The following is a 19,827-nucleotide window of genomic DNA, read 5'->3' on the forward strand; positions in this document are numbered from 1 at the left end:
TATGGGTAATCTATGTAGGTATGGACATCCCATGGTGCAACTGGTGCACAGAGCCATTTTGATTTGTAGCTGGTCCAACAGATAACTTCCTCTCTGTACGCACCCCTTTGGCAGCAGTTTGTTGAAATCAGCAGAAACAGAGTGGGCGAAAAGGGAAGAAATGGAGTCGAGAATGCCATTTTGTGGTGTCATTTTAAATGATGGCTTCAGTTTGGCTGAATGGCTGACTTTGGAGACACACAGCTCTGTGTGACCGGTGCGGTTCAGTCCGTCTAACCCCTGTGTGGCACGGTCATAATGGCCCCTCTGACTCTCCATGTGCCAGAGCATCCCCGCCTGCTCCGTCCTCTGACTCCCCCTGTGTTACAGAGCATCTCCCCCAGCATTGCAGAGTCAGCTCATTAGCACCCAGCCCTCATAGCACCTCACCGTGCTGTCATTGGGTGAAAGGGGGGGAAAAAAAATCCATAGCTCCCCAACCAATGCCAGCAAATGAGTTGGGCTCAGACCTGCAGAGGAGGTGGGTCTGAACAGGGAGGGAGATGAAGCAGAGCGTCATATCACAAGAAGCAGAGCTGCAAGTGCCCTAACGAAGGCATCCATAAGAAACAATAAGCAAATGAGAGAGAATAAATAATAGATAGTGCTGTGCAATTTCACGCATGTTGAAGAGGAAGGGAAGCATAGGAGAAAAAGGCTTGATATCAAAATCTAATTAAATTCAGGGGCAGACAGAGCTTTAGTGAGAGGAAGGGGTTCCTGTGGGAGCCATGGCCCCGTTTCTCGCTGCCACGTCTTAGCATCTCCATCAGAGCACCGTCTCAGGACTGCCTTGAACTTCAGATACAGAAAAGCTATGAACCTTTAATGATGCAAAGAAACCAATGCTTAAAAGACATGTATTGTTAGTGATGCAAAATTAAGAGGGTGATTGTCAAATGTCATTAAAATGTTGAGAAATGGTGAGAGCATCTCTTTCGCTTTGATGTGCCTATTAATAATGTGCTCAGCTTGAAATTTCTACTCCTCGCTGAGTGTTAAGCCAGCTCCATTATACAGAGCAAAGTTTTATACTTAACACACTCAGAGTGCTCTGTTCTTAAAACAGTCTCAGTTGCGGTACTCTTTAGAATCTGATTTGTGAAACATACGAAGTGTGTTTTTTCAAGATAGTGCCCTGAGACTCTTGTCAAGCTGAGCTCGCAAACCTCAGACAGCTCATGCTGAGCTCACAACAGTCCACAAGCACCTCAGATTGTCTCGACAAATGTAGTGAACAAAATAGAGATGACGGTTATTAAATATCACTTATCTGCTGACTTCCAGGCCTTTGAGGCTTTGCCTGTAGTGAGTGAAGACCTCCTGTGTTCTAAGTTTTACATTTGTCAGCGCTGTTGTTTGTACTGCGGGCTGTCATAGTTATTTAGTGGACATTCAAATTCCCTTTGTCATCAACGGCCCCATGTGGATGACTCAGACCTTCGCACACATAGCTCACATCTACTTTATGATCGAACAATCTGAAACAAGGTTTTATAAAAGTGGCGTTTATGCGGGTTCGGGGAGTAAATCTATTTTGAGTTAAGCTTCATTGCTTTGACAAAGATGAGATCTGGCTGCTTTAGGCCTTGCAGAGTGGTTGAAATGACGACTTTTTTTATTTATTTATTTATTTATTTTTGTTTTGTTTTGTTTTGTTCGGACAACTCTTTTCTTGCAGCTGATGTTATTTTGCTTTAGTGTGTTTTCTCTCTTTACTCAGAGGGAGAGAGAGAGAGAGAGAGAGAGAGAGAGAGAGGGAGAGAGAGTGCCAAAGCCGTCTACTCTGACTCATCATGTAGATCACTCCCCCTCATTTGCTGTACATCCTTTAAAAGTAACATAACAGAGGGAGAGGAACAATAGGATGTGCATACAGTAATTCAAATTAAACTTGCTGGAGTTTATTTTTCTCTTTTGAGAAACAAAATATGGAAATCCTTAGGTATAATGAAGGCACAGTCTTGTGTCAGAACAATTTCTTTCAAGTCAGTTTAAAGCCTTATGATATTAATTGAATTAGTGACCGGCAGCAAAACAATGTGTGGCTTCAGTAATCCTTAAGGCTTGGCTTTGTACTGCAGAGGCATGGTATGTGCTTTCGTGGCAAGACTGTTGTTGCTTTGAAGTGACATCAGAAATTGTGAAATGTGTAATTACCAGTGCAGGGTCCATAATAGCTGTGGAAGCTAGGAGTCAGGTATGCTCACAGAGGAGTAGTTCAAAGCAAAGGGTACCAGTCTGAAGAAAGCAGAGCAGACAGCATTAATGTTCCTGATGGTCACGGCCAGGCAACTTAATGATACCGCCATCCTTTTCTCTCCTGTTTACCCTTCCTCTTCTTCTTCCTTTACCTGAGGCAAAAAGAAAAAAAAAACCATCAAGCCCCCCTCTGCCTTCTCTGTGCCACACTATTTATTAGATTACTTGCCTTGATTCCTGTTAAAGGCAAATTTTGCAATGCTTGGCTTTTGAATCTCATCTCCCTGATCCTCATTCCTCATTCTGTCATTAAGCTAATGGTCTGTGTCCCCTCTGCCAGCCTTTTTACATGTGCCTACCCCTCTTTTATTGAATCCTCCAGGTCCTTAAAGCCTGGCAGTAGCAGATGCTTCTTTGGCTGTGCCGTTCACCTTCCCATCGCTGTTAGCTACTGTATACCAAAACTGCATACCAACACTGCCTCGCCCCAAGAGCATGGAAAAAAGAATGCAGGATAAAACAAGAGTCACTGTGATTGCATTTGTTTGCTCGAAAGGCAAGAAAGATCAGAGGGACAAGAGAGAAAAGCAGTGACTGAGAGGTGCATTATGACTTTTTTTTTTTTAATGGAGGGAAGATGAGGTTAAAGAAATAGTCTGACATCTGGGGAAACATGCTTATTCATTTTCCTGCCAAGGCTTAGATCAGAAGATTGATACCACTCTCATATCTGTCCAATAGGCTAACAACTTGGAATAGCATATTGTTGTTTTTACAGATTAAACAAAGAAAGTATAGTGTGTTAATTATTGAGCCTTTAAGGTGCTGGTAGGTGTATTTTGACAGTAAGACTTAGCTGAGCTAGCTAAGCTAGCTCTGCTGCTAGCTCTAGCTACATACTAAAAGAAAGAAAATAAATGTATCTCCAAAAAATGGTGAAATATTCTTTTAACCTGGCTCCAAGTGAATAGCAGTTCATTTATGTGATGCTAGCAGTTCTTACTATAGTATTAGCATCGTCAGAAAAATGGATTATGGCACATTATTTATGTGCTGCACTTTGGCTGGATGTGGTTTTGCACATAATGCAGGATGATCTTTGGTGATAATATGTGAGCAATGTTGTTGTGACTTCAGTATCATGACCAAAACATGTGTGGAGGGAATTCAGACGGTAGCATTAATGTAGCAGAAAATCCAGCTGATGCTTGTTTTTTTACATGGACGTGGGACATCAACATCATTGCTCAAGGTTATCATAAAGACTCACTAGCACAGTCAATTTTTTGTCTAGACACAGCACATCCTTAAAAGCATCTTCTTCACTGACCTTTACGCCCACCCAGGCGGTGCTAGCTCTGCACATGTTGCCCAGAAACACCAACAGTCTCTTTACACTGGCGGCCCACACTATGACTGAGCACATGTGGCAAATGGCATATGTTGTGAGGCCCAGATGTAAAAGCCCTTACCCCATCCTTGCATGTATTGTCGTGTATAGCTTTTGGGGCTGTTGTTGGCATTGGTTGTGTGTGAATGGATGGTAAACAAAGAGACAGGGAGACATGTTTTTGCAGCACATGGCCTGACAGAGACAGGCTATGGTCGAGAGAAGCTCCTCAGGTGATTGTAGTGGTGCCACACTTCTTCTCCTTGCAGGCTGTAACTCAGCTTGAAAGGTGTGACCGGGGAAACGTGGCAGGGGGAAGCTGGGAAAGCGAGGGGGAAACTGAGTGGTGGGAGGACAGAGATGGAGGCTGCAGTAAGAGAAAGCACAAGGAAAAGGAATTTGATTAAAGAATGCTTTAGATGTTGCTTATCTTAGAGAGTATGCGTATGTATGAGTGTGTTTGTGTTTCTGTGCGTGTTGGAGAGAGAGACATCTTCAGGCTACGGGGGTCGTACCGGGACATGCCATCGCAGTCCAGCTGTGTTTGAGGCACAGATGGAGGTTTGTTTATGGATGCTCAGGCATGTTCATATGTACGCATGTGTGCGCACATATGCACAGAGCCACACACACAGACACAGTGGGCGTGTGCAGGCACATATGCATTGACGGGCACATCTTGTCTCCCCTTTTGAATTTGTTACTGAGTAAATCTCACTGTTTTGTTCTTCCTTGATCCACTCCATCGTTCAACCAAAGTAAAGGTCACAGTAAAAATATTACTTGTACATCCTGCGTCTGTTTGTGCAAAAAAAAAAAAAAAAACTAATACAATTTTAGAAAATACAACTTTGGAAAGATACGCCGGCTGGGATTTATGTGAAAAAAATAAACATGTGTCAAGTTTATGTGATAAGCATCATGACTGCGCACAAGTCTCTCCGAGAAACATGAGCCGCAGTACAGTAACATAATGGTGTGATTTGTAGGCCAGCAGGACAGGCGGTCTCAGAGGCCTGCTGAGGTGGCTGGATATGGGTCTCAGTCAGATGAGTGGTACAGTAACGGCTCTGGATGAGGTTACATGCTGTGGGAGCTGCAAGGTCTCTGAGAAGGGAGCAGGACAACAGCAGAAGCAGGGTGACTGACAGCACAGTTCAGATAGCAGAGGATGAGGCAGAGAACGGGTGGAGCATTTGTCACATTTTATGATCTGACTGAGGTTTGAAAATGTCTGGCAGAATTATTATCATAACTTTTTTGGGAACACTACAACTACATAGTAAAAAATTTCCATAAAACTCTTATTAATTGTTACTACAAGTGTTATAGTAATTGCTACAACATTACAGAAACACACTTGCTGAAATTTAATGCTGATGACATACTACATTTTATACAATTTTCTTGAAGTCTTGCTGGAATGATTGCAGTGACTGGTACTGTTTGTTGTGGTCACATGAGGTTAAAGCATTCTCATACTTCAAACACATAAAATGCTGGAAACACTCCAAAGGCCAAACCTCCAAAGGGAACATTGTTTTGACCTAATTTTCTGGCCATGAGATGCCGTCCACTGTATTTTTTTATTTTTATTTTTATTTTTAATTCAGGCACATATCTGAAGCTGTAATGAGATTCAGAATAGAAAACAGAGAACACACTCCAAGGCAGATTCAACACAATGAATTTTTAATCAGAATATCAAAAGATCCTCTTAAACCCAACCTGAGGAGAAGTGTTGCTGTCGGAGTGTTATTTGTCTTGGAATCAATGACGCTGGCAGATGTTGTTTGATAAAACAACAGCTTTCCTCCCTGGCTGCTGTGGTTCCTTCAAATCTCCATATATCTTTTACAAACACTGGGCATTTGGCCATTTCAGCAGCTATGGAATATAAAAAAAAAAAAGGCACATAGTGTCGGTGAGATCAGTAACTGACATCGTGGACTTACATTGCTACTTTTAAACATTTCTCTATCCAGTCAGTCTTTTGTGCTGTGCTCAGACACACTGTGGGGATGTTAGGGTCTTTGAATTTCCCATTGATTTCCTTCATCTATCTGCTCAATTTTCTGGGGCAAATGTGATGAATTGCAAGTGAGAAGAGGGATTGGAGGTGAAATGAGTATAGATGGACTGTCATGGCAACCTGACGATATTCTCACCCCACAATCCACAGTTATTTCAAATAGGCCTCATAGTCACAGGCAACATAGAACCAATATACATCGTGCTGCATTTACGTGGTAACTGATGCTTTTTTATTAGGGATCGGCCTGGCCGACAATCGGTGGTAATATTCAGCATTTTCTGATTATCGGTATCGTTATGTTTTTTTAACCCATAAAATATTTCCTGAGTAAATGTGTTCCTGCATTACATTTTAAAAGGAGAGGTGTAAAACATCTTAATTGGTGATAATAATAATATTAGATAAAAGTATTAAATTAAAGAGCATCTTTAGGCTGCCAAGTGAATCAGTTCACAGCTGAGAACAGCAGGGAAATCAACCAATTAATTCCAGTCGGGCACTATGCAGCCTGTGCATACAACTGATAATTACTAATATACTCTCAATTGTCAGTTTATTAGGAACATCTAGCTAACACTAATGTAGTTTAATACAACAGTCCTGCACTAAATCCTCCCGCATGAAGGTTATAATGTTCAGTTGTTATTAAAATAGTTTTAGACAGTTGTTGATTATCATTATGGAGGATTTAGTGTTTGAAGCTGTTTTAGATTATATAGAGGTGTTTCCACTTTCACTGATATAAATGGAATGGACAAAATAATAGAAATGTCGCCATGGTGAGTGTCCTCATACAGCAGTAGTTTTTTGTTGGCATACCGGTTCCAAATATCAGTTATCGGTCTCCTTGATCACCGATAATCCGTATCAGCCCTGAAAAAACCATGTTGGTTGATGCCTTTATTTTTATTTTTATTTATTTTTTTTCATCATGCATGCCGTAGTAACTCTGTGCTTTAAACATATGGGAGGACATATGGGGTTGTTCATAAAACTTGAACATTTTGATGGATGTTGTTGTCAATAACATTTCCACATCTGTAAAAACAATTTACGCCACTGTTGAGCAATGAAAACCCTGATGTTGCCATTAACTAGAGTAGGTTTTGAGAATAATTTGTGAAACACTGACTCATATGTGAGCTTTATGGCAAAGTCTTGAATGCAAGGCGTAGATCAAGCCCCTTTTTTCATCAGCAGACATGATGCAACATGACAGCCCATCTATGCGCCGCACATCTGTTCACCACTGTTCAAATGATAGGGTGGATTTTGAACTATAATTCAACAATGACAGGCTAAGTCTGTGTTCCCTTATTGAAGATGATATCAGCTGTGCGTTGTGATGAACAGGAGGAGCAGGCTGACCATATAAAAAACAGTGATAAACACTATGAGGGACCGCACACAAGGAGGCACACAAAAATGTTAGAGGTGCTTTAAACCCATTTGCTGCTGTGCTGTGTGGAAGGAAAAACTGTTCATGATGAGAAAAACCCCCGTACATGTGGTGCATGTTAAGTAAAATGAACAGGGGGCAAGCTGCTATTGTGAACTATTCATCTCAGGTGCATCAGGGATATGTCTGCCAGCAGCCCAGCTCCATGTAATGGCTGCTTTCCATTTTGTTTTCTCAATGAGCAAAACCTCTCAAGGAGAGTGGGGCACGTTATTTGTGGCAGAGATTATTTTTCATTTCAAAATGTCATTTATCCTCATTCACCAGTTGTGAAAAGGCAGGGGTGGAGTAAAGAACAAGAGAGGAGGCACATTTTCAAAACTTGTCACTATTAAAGATCTCTGACATCGCAGTCAGCATTTTTTACCTCTACTCCCCTTCTCTGTCTTTCTCATTTCTCTCTTTCTCTCTCTCTCTCTCTTTATATATATTTAATCTCTCCCACAAAGCCCATTACAGCTATGTTCCCGCAGCCGTTGCAGTCACACTCAGCTGGCTATTGGCCATTCACTACACTCCCCTACAATACCCGTAATCACTGAATCAGTAATCCTCTACTTGAGCTGGAATAGCACATCGTGCCTCATCGGAAGTTGCTGCATTGGTCTGGCTTCACTGGGTCCAAGAGAAAAAGAAACTCTGTAGTCTTCCTCAATAGGAGCTGCTGACTGCATTGTCCTAACCAAGGTCACACGGTTTGTGAAAGAAAATACTTCTGAGCCTTTTATTATTCCTCAAGAACCCAGAGAAAAGCATTAATTGGCACCTATGTGCTGCCTAATCTTGTCAGTCCATTTGGACTGCATTATCAGCTGTTTATCGCAATGTGTGTGTGTGTGTGTGTGTGTGTGTGTGTGTGTGTGTGTGTGTGTGTGTGTGTGTGGTGGAGTACAATTTCTCTGCTAAAGACAGTCAAAAAATGAAGGGGACATCAGGGCGGTGTTGTGATGAATACAAAACACCACTAGGGAGTGTCATGATGTACTCTCCCAACTAGTAAATATTGGATCACAGTGCGAAGGTTCCTTCCAGCTTCCAACTCTCCGTCTGCCGAATGAGCAGATTGATCCGCACGTTTTTGGCTTGTTTCAAAAGAGGCAGTCGCTAGCAGAGCCCTGCCAAAGCTGCATGTCTGTGCAGAAACAAGGGCTCCATCATAACTGATTGCTTGTGACAGTTCACAGTCGCCGGGCCACTGAAGCATCATAACCTTGTGAAACTAGTGTATGGGCACTCTAGCATAGAGGCTGAAGGAGAGGAGGAAGAAGAGGGGAAAAAAAAAAAAGATATTAGCATATTCCTTGCAGTGATACAGAGATGCAAATAAGCCATGTCGTGCCATGAATAGGTTCTGTGGTTAATATTAAACACATCTTATGTAATGAAAGACATAATGCAGACCAACACCTCTGGAGGCAGGATGAATTTATAGACAATCACTGCAACTATGATTGCAGTTGAAGATTGAAGAGTCCAGCGATGTCAGAGCAGGGTCTGTTAATGTGTTGGAAGGAAATACTGATGACACTGAATCACAGATATCTCCTGGCAGGCCTGAGGAGCAAACCCACGCCACTCAAACCACTTTAGCTGTGTTGTCACCATAACAAGCGCCAATGTGTCTCTGAACATTCACTGATTCACATTGAACTCACAAATTTAATCAAATCTGCACGAACGCTGTCAAAGAGTAGAATGTTAATCAAATTGCCATGAATAATATGAATTATTTGCTTGGTTGTAGGCGACTAAAAAGCTCCAAGGTGCTTTGACTCATCCGCTGCTCAGACGTCAAAGGGGGGGGGTTGCCATCACTGCCCATCAGTTTGTCAAACTTGTTTTAAGAAGACGTATTTATGGGCGCAAAAAGGGAGAAAACATTGACACAGCGGTGTCGTCTTACTTTACTCTTTCCACGGTTCTCCTGTTCTTAGAGCTCACTATCCCCATGAGTGAGAATTAAGTGAACATGATGTGCTCGCTCAACCATGACCCTCCTCTGTTTCTTCCTCCAATGGTTAATTCGGAGAGTGCTGTTGTGTGGCCCTTGCCATTTCACACATGGCTACGTAAAACCTGTGGGCGGTTGCTCCCAGGCCGCTGTTAATGTTTGTGTGTCCATGCATGACTGTGTGATGAAATATTGAAGTGTTCTATCATCGACCGTTGGGTAGCCGCCGGCGTGATTCCTGTCCCTTAATTTTATTTTTTCCTCCCTTCTTTATCTCGGTGGCATGGCTTTATTTTCCACGGCGTGGCGTGCAGATCAGGAAGGCAAACTTCATCTGGACCCATGACAGAGCTAATCCATCGCAGCTGCAGAATGAAAAGGCCGTTTGGAGTGAATCCATTCCAAAGGCCTCAATAGAAAGCTTCTCTCAGATGCCGGTGCCCTTTGCAGCCCTGACACTGCTAGAATATGATGAAAAAGGACTTGGGAGAGTTCAGTGGCTTAGCTATGTTTATGAGAGAAGGGAATAGTGCAGTAGAGAGGCACAGTATGAGGATGGAGAGATGAAGTGACTAACCACTGTGTTTGTGTATGCCCGTGTGTGCATGTGTGTGTGATGTGAACTGGATTGTAAGTAGATACAGTTGCGCCCTCTTCAATCTCCCCTGTCTCCTACACTGAACTGAAGCAAGTTAAATGTCCAGAACCTGCTGTCAGTCGATGTGTGAGGTTTGATACGCTTCCGGGGATGAGCTGCACACATTCAGGAGCAGACCCACAATGGCTGTGAAGTGGACAGCAGCCAAAAATAGCATGGTGTCCACTTTGACATTAACTTACCATAAAGAAACTTAAAATACGTGTGGTTGAGGGGAAATGGGACCTTACTCTTATAGTGTAGGTTACAGTAAATGGACAGTTAGTCTGAATAATGTACCTCTCTTAAATTTATCAGTGGCACAGAAAAGTCAGACTGGCTTTATGTTCTCAAGACTTTGCGCAATGTATATTCCTCCTGTCCATTGCTGCTGCTGCTGCTGCTGCTGCTGCTGCTGCTGCTGCTGCTGCTACAACACGTCCCGTCCCTAAGCTGTAAGGGGATAGACTTTGAGTCTTTTTATGCATAAAGAAGCTTAAGTTTGGAAATTGCTCTCAAGTGGCCGAAGTTTGTGAAAAGTCAGTAAACATTTCAATCCCAATTTCAGGGGTTTGTCTCAGAGTAAAGCTTTTTAGCTCTTGGATGTCCTTTAACTGAATTAAATATTTAGCAGTAATGAAGACTTGTTGCATGAGGAGTTTCCTGTTGTAGAATTTGTGTAGCAGCCAGGTTGTTTTTAGGTTGTTTTTTTTTTTCCACATTCCACCAAAGTCTGTGATTAGTTCAAAAAGCGGGAACAATTTATGTATCACAATCTGAATCGTAAAGCGTCAGTTTACCCGCCTCACTTTATTAGAAGTAGTATCTCAGGTAGTCATGCAGATTGCTTTAATTTGAGATAGTATTGAAATAACCATTGTGATTTTTATTATCATTATTTATTATTCCCAACAGGGCAAGTGCACTCAACTTTTGGTTTTAATAATAAAGTTGCAGCTGGATCCATTTTCAGCAGTGATGCTGTGCTTGCGGTCTCAACAAGACCAGAGCCACAAAAATAAAAGCTAAATTGTAATAAACTGTATTTCCCTATTTTTATAGGAAATATTTCCTTGATGGAAATAAGTTCCAATGATGAATGCTTACAGCGAGGTCTGTGGATTATCCTGAGTGACTAAGACATTGTTTCTGGAAACATGTCATTGGACATTTTTAGTGTTGTGAGCACCACAAACTAAATTTCATTCACCTCCATTGTATTGGGTGAATGGTGGACGACATCTGAAAATATTGGCAAATAAAAACCAAAACCATCTCCAGGGCCCAGATACAGGGCAGAGTAATTATCCGAAAAAGCATTATGGCCGACATTTACAGCCTCTCACTGACTTAATCTTACTCATGTGGGTTAATTTGGTTAAAACTTCCCACAATGCCTGCGTTCATGAACTGTCCCCTTAAAAAAACGACCTTGTGCTGCCTCCCCAGTCCAACTAAGCAAAGCTGGTGATTTGGATGACACAAGTGCAAACACAGAGCCTCAGGCTACGTCCACACTAATTTGTTCTAGTTTTAAAACGAATCACTTTTGCTACATTTCACGTCTGGCGTCCACTACTCCGGAGCTTTGGAGCCACTGTTTTGGATGGTCTGGACGGGCAGAAACTGAGTGTTTTGGAAACGATGACGCAGACACTCGCCTCGCCTCCTGAGGGGGTCTTATCAGTCATAACTAGCAGACAGTGGTGCAGTGCGACATGAATAGCAACCAAAGGTAACACCATCAATTTGTTTAGTCACTTGGAGCACAGTCACACTGCCTTGAATATAAAGAGTGCATGGCTCAAAAAAAAAAAAAAGAGAGAGACCGATAAGCGCCATAGTGACCGTTTATTAATCCAATATTGCCCAGCCCTACCTAGTTACCATTAGAAATCAGTGAAACAATATTCTTGTAATTTGGGCGAACTGACGCTTTAAACAAAAATACCATATTTTAATTGCAACAATTTCGCTTTAAAATGAATTTTCTCGTATTTCGTTTTTGCTGATGAGTTGACCACATATGTCCCATCTGTTACAGTGCGTCTTTGTCGTGACACATATTTTAAAGCCTGTGACTGAATAGTGACCACAGCAGACAAGGTATCAGACTCCAACCAAATTACACAGAATTCCTCTCATTGGGGTCAGCGCCCCGGCATATGTCCAGACGATGAAAGGTACGCTGAGAGTCAAATGAAGCACATCTTTTCATCTAATGCGAGAAAACTTCTTGCTCTCTTCTCTCCAAAGTGGCTACATGAAGTGGGTCTAAAGTGGAGCGCCTTGCTGAGAACCGTCATTGGTTTTTTTTGGGGACATATGTTTTAGAAAAGTGAGGTTAGAGAGGCATATTTTAAGGGTCTGTATGACAGAGCCCTGAAATATATAGGATTATAGCTCACTATCAGAGCCCTCTGTTTTCCATCTCTCCATCTCTCTCTCTCTCTCTCTCTCTCGCTCTCTCACGCACACCCTCTGTGCCACCTCCAGCATTATCATTCAGGGATGGAGCACCGTCTCAGCAAGGGCACTAATAAGATGAAAAGTGGTGCAGGACTCTACATACTTAACCAGGCCCGGATTGAGGCTGAGAAGGAGAGGGAATTCTTTAAGTGATGTCTTCAAGGTTAAACAACTACTCCCATCTCCTGTCCTCGTTGACTTATTCTATTATTCTTCACAGAAAGGCAAAGAGCTGGGAGAGACTGGTCCTGGAGAGGTGCCGTTGTTAAAATGCAGCCCTGTAATCAGGCTTCACAATGCAAATCCCTCAACGGCTTGTCTCGGTTTGTTTCATCACCATAGAATATGAATTGTGACGCGTAATTTGATTAGTGACACCGGGGGCACACGCAGGAAGTGGACCTCGTGAGAGTGGCAGATAGTCATCTCCTCTGTGTGACACACTCCTGGCTTTGCGTGCATGCGTACGTGCGTGCGTGTGTTTGTGTGTGTGTATAACCCTTACACGAGACACAGATCTGAAATCCCCCCTAAAGGACAGAAACAACCAGTCAGAAAGCATTACACTCAACTAACTGGAATATGGAAATTTCAAGGTGTCTCGCTGTCCTGTCTTGCGAAAGAAAAAATGACAAACACAAACTAGTTTATCAAGCATGACTGAAGAACAGATACAATTGATGTACAGTATTCAGGGGGGCAGGAAAAAACAATCCAGTGTTTTGACATTGATGGAAAAATATATGCGCCTGCCAGACATCTACCACTTTTATTCTGCTTGGTTTTTTTTATTTTTTATTTTTTTATTTTTTCTCCAATCATCCAAATAAGAGCAGGAACAGAGGTTTTCAGCTGCCAGGTATTTCCCCCTGCTGTGTAGAATTGGATTCAAAACAATTCAGTCAGGTGCAGTGCTCTGCACCTGAAATATCACCACAAGTCTTTACCCAGGCGAGCCCAGCTCTCCTATAGTCAAGTCGAATATTTTAGAGGCGTCCTCTCAAACTAACTGTAATCTCTCTGATGGAGCTGAGAGTTTTTCTCCTTCTGTCTTCTTTTCTTAAAGGCATCTGTCATGGAGTCCTAAAGTGAACTGTTTCCTGTGATTCAGCAAAGCTAATCTGCTTAGCTTGTTGTGAAGGCAGAGCCGCAGACCACTTCTGACAGCAACAGTCTGAATGTTTGCTGTTGTGGTGTGACACGTTGAACTCTGTCTCCCTCGTTCCTTTTTCGCAGCTGTCCCGGGCGTCCTGCCTCCTCTAACTCGCCTCACTCCCAGCACGGAGATGGCGATCAGGCCGCGTGCGCGTGCTTGTTGGGACACGTTGGCGCGCATTCCGCGGCCGTTTGTCCTCATGCGGCCGTGCCGCGGCTCACGCCCTTCTTCATCTTGCCATCCCTGGGTTCTTCCTCGATTCATGCTCCATTCTCCTGCCTTTGCTCCGCATTCATCTGCGAAGAGGAGCACGCTTTAGGCCTGCAGTGCTGATTGGGAGGATTAGTGGTGTGTGAGGGACTTTGTCACCAGCTTTCTGGGAAATCCAATTACAGAATATCATAAGCCTTACATGTTTCATACTCTGCTGAATCCTCCTTAAAAAATGCATACAGCCGTACTCAAAGGGTCAGTGTTTAGCAGCTGTCCTTGCTGTGTTACCGTGCTGACGTCTCCCTGAAGGTGAGAGGATCTCTGAAAGGATAAGACACGTCCTGTAGTGCTCCTCTCACCTCTGCATTGCAGCAAATGGTGGACTGCATGAGCCTGCCGAAGAAGGGATTGTTATTTGTTCAACGTGATGATCTCGGAGCACGGCTCTCGAGGTGACGCAAGGGCCAAGGGTTTAGGTCTGTTATCTGCTTGCATAGATAGTCCTTAATTGCATATGTCAAGGAAATGGCATGCCGCGGACGAGGGTGGGGGATGGTGGTGGGCATGCGAAGTGAGATTTCTGCATGCATTGGTCGAGTGCTAGCAAACTGATTTCCCCCCAGAATTATTCAGCAAGCCGTCCAGTCTCGCAACTTACCCCTCACAACGGCGTTATCTGAACTTTTCAAACGGCCAACGTGTTGAACATTTGAAGAGCACTCTTGTTCAAACCTCCTGTTCTTTTGCTCTGCATAATGATTTTTGCTGGTCAAACACAGGGCATTTCCATGATAATGCAGACATCGCCACATGTGCGGCTCCTCTGTGGCACTGGAGGTCTGTTTGACCTGCAAAGTGCTTGCAGCCCAGTCTGTTTGTCACTGTGTTCAAACAAAAGCATGATGGTGAGACCTTGAAGGTGAAAATATCTGTCAGAAGGAGATGGAGTTGAGAGTCATCGACTCCCTTGGGGATCGCTCACCAGCCACTCACACAAGAGCAGGACTATATCATGAAGATGGCAGGTGGAGATGAGAAGGAGCTGGTGGTTGAAGGGCTGTAGAGAGTAACAACAGAGGAAAGAGAATAGTTAATGCGGTTCGGTGATGGGGAAGTACGTGCTTGTGGGGCACATCTGACCTCAGTAACTCTGCTCCTCGGGTCACTTTCTCATCTTCACTGCACCATATACATGGTAATTTGCAGCAGTCAAACCTTCGATGTGTCGGGCATTATTAATGTTACAAAGGTTTTGAATGCTAAGTTCAATGCAGACAATGGATGAGACTGAATCCTGTGAATTTTTTATCTCTTTAGTTGCAATTCACAAAAGGGAGTCACTGATTCAAGCCTTATATGATCTTTATTGAAAGGATAAGTCTTATTAAATAACATTTTATTAATCATTAACACTGAATATTTTAGCATTTAAGTGTTCAAAATCCTAGCACATAGTACAGTTACTAGCAGATAGTGGATATCTTCACCAACCCTTTAATTCAAGGAGTATTTTCACTACAGTCTTTCACCTGTGCCCCAGTTTTATTAGTTTTTCAATTTTAGCCTTCTTATTTAAAAAGACTTCAAATAATTATGTAAACTATGGATTTTAGCCAGCAATTATAATTCACTCACATCTCAGAATTGTTCTGCAACCTTATTTCAATGAATATTGGGTTGATTAAAAAAGCAGACAATTTCTAGTTTGCATAGAAGTAATCCTCCCTCGGCTCGCTTTGGCAAACCTGCAGTGATTTGACAAACCAAAAATCGTATCACTTAATTCAGATGTGATTTCTCATTTTTTAATTCTGTCTTTCTTGCTAACAGAGCAGAAGTCCAGTGACATCTTATAAAGACTGACTGGGGGTTTCAAGTAGTGCGTGAGCCTTCGATCTGAATGCTCGGGCGGTATAGAGTGGTATAGAATGCTGTATTGTATAGAATAAGTGGTTTTCTTATAGATGAGTTTTAGGTGCAATTCTTGAAGCTTCAAAGAGAATGTAAATCATGCTAACCAGAGTTTGAATTTTATGCTTTCACACAGATTTCCATAATGTCCTTTTCAATTGGATACACTGCTTTGCATAGAGCTCGGGGGGGGGGGCACACCCTAAACTGAAATTTGAATTGTATATTTTCACAAAAATTTCCATTAATTCCATTAGAAATAACAATATGTTAGTTTGATCAGGATATTACCTGATAACTATCCTGCTCTGTGAACATTTTTTCATGTATTCGGTGAGCCAGTGTGTGGGACCCACAAACGCAAACCAAGTTAATTTTCTAACTTGTGTTTAATTAAAACTTAATCCCTGTGCCATCCTAATAACGCTTATCCAATGCAGTCTTAGTCAGTATTTATACAGCATAACATTTCAGTTTGCTCATTCTCACAAACGACTCCTGTCATATTTTAAAGTTCTCTGCTACTGTATGTGGTGGGCTTCATGTGTTATACTAAAAATATGAGCAGCAGGGGTGTCAGAAGTGTACTTTACACCAGTTTCTTTAATCAAACATTTCCATACATTTTTAGAAAAGTAAACTGTGTGTTATTTCTCACATAACATTTGGATCAAAAATGTAACTGTGAATAAGAAACTTGACAAAAATCGCACACGTGCGATTGCCATGTTGGAATAAAATTGTGTTTCCTCTAATATTTGACATGTTTTCTGCCTAAGCACCATGGAAACACAGGCCGATATGCTTCCTCTTTGTGTCGAGCCAGTAGCATCACAGGCAGCCATTCAGCATCCTCTCTGATAGAGACACACTAATCTGACCATTAAAGTTACTGGGCAGTAACCTTTTTTGATGTGACTTTTACTAATGTAAAAGCAGAGAAGGAAATGTACTGGGTGCTCACAATCTGCAGCTGTATACACTATATAGATACAATAAAACTTACACATTCATGCTCTGTTGCAGCTTTACCTGGCTACAGCGTAATGTATGAATCTTTATATGAGGGTTGTAGAATAGTACACACACACACAAGACATGTCTTGATGCGAGTACAGGGTTTATTCAGCCATCAACAAAGTTTTCAAATCAAAATTGACTGAGGAAGTTATAAACCTGTCTCCGTCATGTAGGGATGCTGAGCTCCAGGCTAACAGGCCTCGGTGACAGAGCGTCCCTGGGCCCCCTATCATCCATCATACACTCCAGCAGTCAAACACACATGTACATGCATAAAGACGCACACGCAGATGCACCCCTGAACTCGCCAGTGGATTGCTTGTACTGCAGATGAGGTAATTCATGGTGAGGATTCCCAATCTGGCTATAAAAAAAAAAAATGTCATTCCTGTTATCACATGTAAAACAACGGCTTTGTTCTAGATTCAATTCTATTAATTAAATTCTAAATGATATGTAGTGTTAAAGCCCGTGACGTGATACGGCTGAATTAAATATCACAATAACAAATATTTTACCAGTGTTAATATGCATCATAATATATATGACGAATGCAGGCAAAACTTGCATAAGAAATTAATTACAGACTGTGGACTGTTTTGCACTGTTAGATATAACACCAGAGAGACTCTGTGCTGAACATCCTGTTTGTTTTTAATTTTCCTGGGAACTTTAAATTAGACGTTTCATAAAACGATGACCGGATCAGTGACTCTGTGACAACTCGGAGATAAATTTACTGAATGCAGTAAATGTGTGGGTTTTTTTTTTTTTTTTGTTTGCTCTCCTTCCACAGCGTGTGCTCCGGTGTCATTTAACCCCACAGATAATTTGAAGTGCAACTCGATTGTAGATGTTGATGCAGCAGGATGAGTAACGGCTTCCTTTCAACGTTTCACGGCACCATTGCAGTTGAGTTGATCTTGAATCTAGGTCTGCCATTTGAGTTAACAGTTTGAAGCACTTCACATCTCTATATGACAAGAGCTGATGCAATCCCCCAGGGCACTTACGAGCTATCTCCCCGTGACAGCATCCCTTCTTCAGAGCAGGAGAGGCTGGTCCTGATGTCGGCTGGTGAAGGGAGGGGGTGGGGGTGGGTGGGTACCAGCAAGAGGAGCTACGGGGACTGGAGGGAGACGGAGACCGAGACGCAGGCGGGAAAAGGAGGACATGTGAGGAGAAACAACAGAGCCAAAGAGAGAATGCGAGTGTGGGTTTTGTTGAAAGACGACGAGGAAAACAGCTAAAGAGATACAATCATCGTTGACATTTACTGTTCCCGGCCCCCTTCCCAAGGCTGTGCAAGGCTCTGGCTCACGGGCCGCGAAAGAGCATGGAAATCCACATACTTTGAGTGCATGAAAAGGTTTCTTTTCTTTTTTTTTTAATGAATTAGCCTAGCTTGCCTGCAGGATAACACATATCCCTCTGAACTAGCATTCCAGGCCAGCCATCTCAAGTGATGCATCAGAAATGTAACATCCCTGTAGCACTGCCGAGTGTCCTGATTATAGAAGGGAATGAGGGCGGCACACTGTGTGTGTTTGACCAGTGAACTGGAGATGGGATGCATGGTTCCCTGCAGCAGGGAGGGGGAGGAGGAGAAAGAGGAGAAGGAGGAGGAGGAGGAGGAGGAGGCACAGGCACGGTTAGCTGCAGAGGAAGAAAAAAAAGAAGGAAAAGAGAAAGAGCTTATGAGAAAGAATTATCTTTGTGTTGTTTACCACTCAGGCGTCATGCAGGCTCCTCTAATGACTCTGTGTACATGCACATGGTTGTTTGAGGACTTGTGAGTAAATTAGCTTTACAAAAATTCAAGGTGACACTCACAGACTCATTGAATTATATTAACTGATGTGTTATTTCCTCAGAGTTGGAGACAGGTTCGGCCGCCTCATTTCCACCTACAGCACAACATTTATTTGATTTTTATTTAATTACTGAGAGGGATGAAGCCGCGGCCGGGGCTTTTCTCCACAGCAGCTCCTCCCCTGACTCTACAGCACTATATACTTTTTATTTATTTATTTTTTAACTGAAGTCCAACACCAGTCTCTGCTCCACTGATGGAGCGGGGCGATATTATGGGGGAAACAATGTGAGAGGCGAAAGAGAGAGGGGCACTCAGGTGGAGAGAGATACTGCCACGCTTGAAGAGGATGTATGCTTTGGGGGATGACCAGATGGCTGAGGCAAAAGACAGGCAACAAAAGGAGAGGTCAAATAGAGTGGTGAGGAGGGAGGAGAGGAGAGTGGAGAGAGACGGTGAGGCATTGAAGTAGGAAGGGATCAGTACTGCATGGAGAGACATCTCTGGGAGAAAGTGAGTGAGGGAATACATACATATAGGGAGTGTGACTCTTAATCCAGAACTTTTTGGAACTTTTCAGATGCACTGTCGGCTCTGAGTGGAATCTGTCCGATCGACTTTAAAACTTGAAATGCCTCAGTTGGGCTTTGTCAATATGTTTGTGCTGATTGCTTTTTTTGTTGTTTGTTTGCTATTTCCTATTAATAAACTTGTCAGTGTATACGCTCTTGCTCATTTGCTCCGCTGCCTTGTTATTCACCTTTGACTGAAAGAATTAGAATTTATTAAAAAATTTGAAAGGTTAAGAAATTTACATGCACGGCAAATTAGCGAGGTAGCAAACTGGTGCAGCTTCTAACAGAAATGTAGATTAATTAGAAAGCTATAATGTTATACAAAAATATGCAAATTAAAGACGAAATTTGGAGAAAAAAAAAAAAAAACCACGTGCTCATTCCTCACAGATGATCCCAGCTGTTGGTGATAAGAGCCGTGCACGCTTCTTTGTTTTTCTCCCCTCACTGTGTGAAACAGCAAATTGATTTCTGCTATTTCCTTAACAGCAGTTTGTTGTAGTTGGTTGTAGACGGTTGTAGCTGGCAGCCAGAGGAAGGGTAATTTGTACTGATGCGATGACACGTTCGGTTAATCAAGTACGATTAACCGCACAGCTAATGTAGCTCCACCTTATCTACTGTCAACCCCAGCACACAATGTATAAACACCTTCAGAACGTATGACGTCTCCACATGTGGTGCGGCTTGTTAGCCTCTGACCATGGAAATGGGTCAGAGGTTTCTGCACAGCACAGCTTACGGCACTCCATTTGAAAATCAATAACACTGCTACCGTTAATTGTATGTTGTGTTACACTACCTGTAGTCGCCTCTGTTTATGGCAATGCCTGCATTTGGCTGTGGAGGGCAGCGCAATAAAGCCATGTATAACCTGTCACAAGTGACGCTCATGAGGGCAGACTCTGGCGAAAGGTGTTGAATCGCAAAGAAAGGAGTGTGCAGCTCTTGAGGCGA

The 19,827-nt window shown here is 42.6% G+C and overlaps 1 protein-coding gene across 1 annotated transcript in view; it reads left to right on the forward strand.

Annotated features, from left to right (window-relative positions):
* LOC111226504 (glutamate receptor 3) overlaps positions 1-19,827 on the forward strand; it is a 78,242-nt gene that overhangs the window by 1,330 nt on the left and 57,085 nt on the right. The gene's annotated exons all lie outside the window — the stretch shown is intronic.

Source organism: Seriola dumerili, unplaced genomic scaffold (genome assembly GCF_002260705.1).
Source record: "Seriola dumerili isolate Sdu_G_001 unplaced genomic scaffold, Sdu_1.0 BDQW01000161.1, whole genome shotgun sequence".
In the NCBI taxonomy this organism is placed as follows: Eukaryota; Metazoa; Chordata; class Actinopteri; order Carangiformes; family Carangidae; genus Seriola; species Seriola dumerili.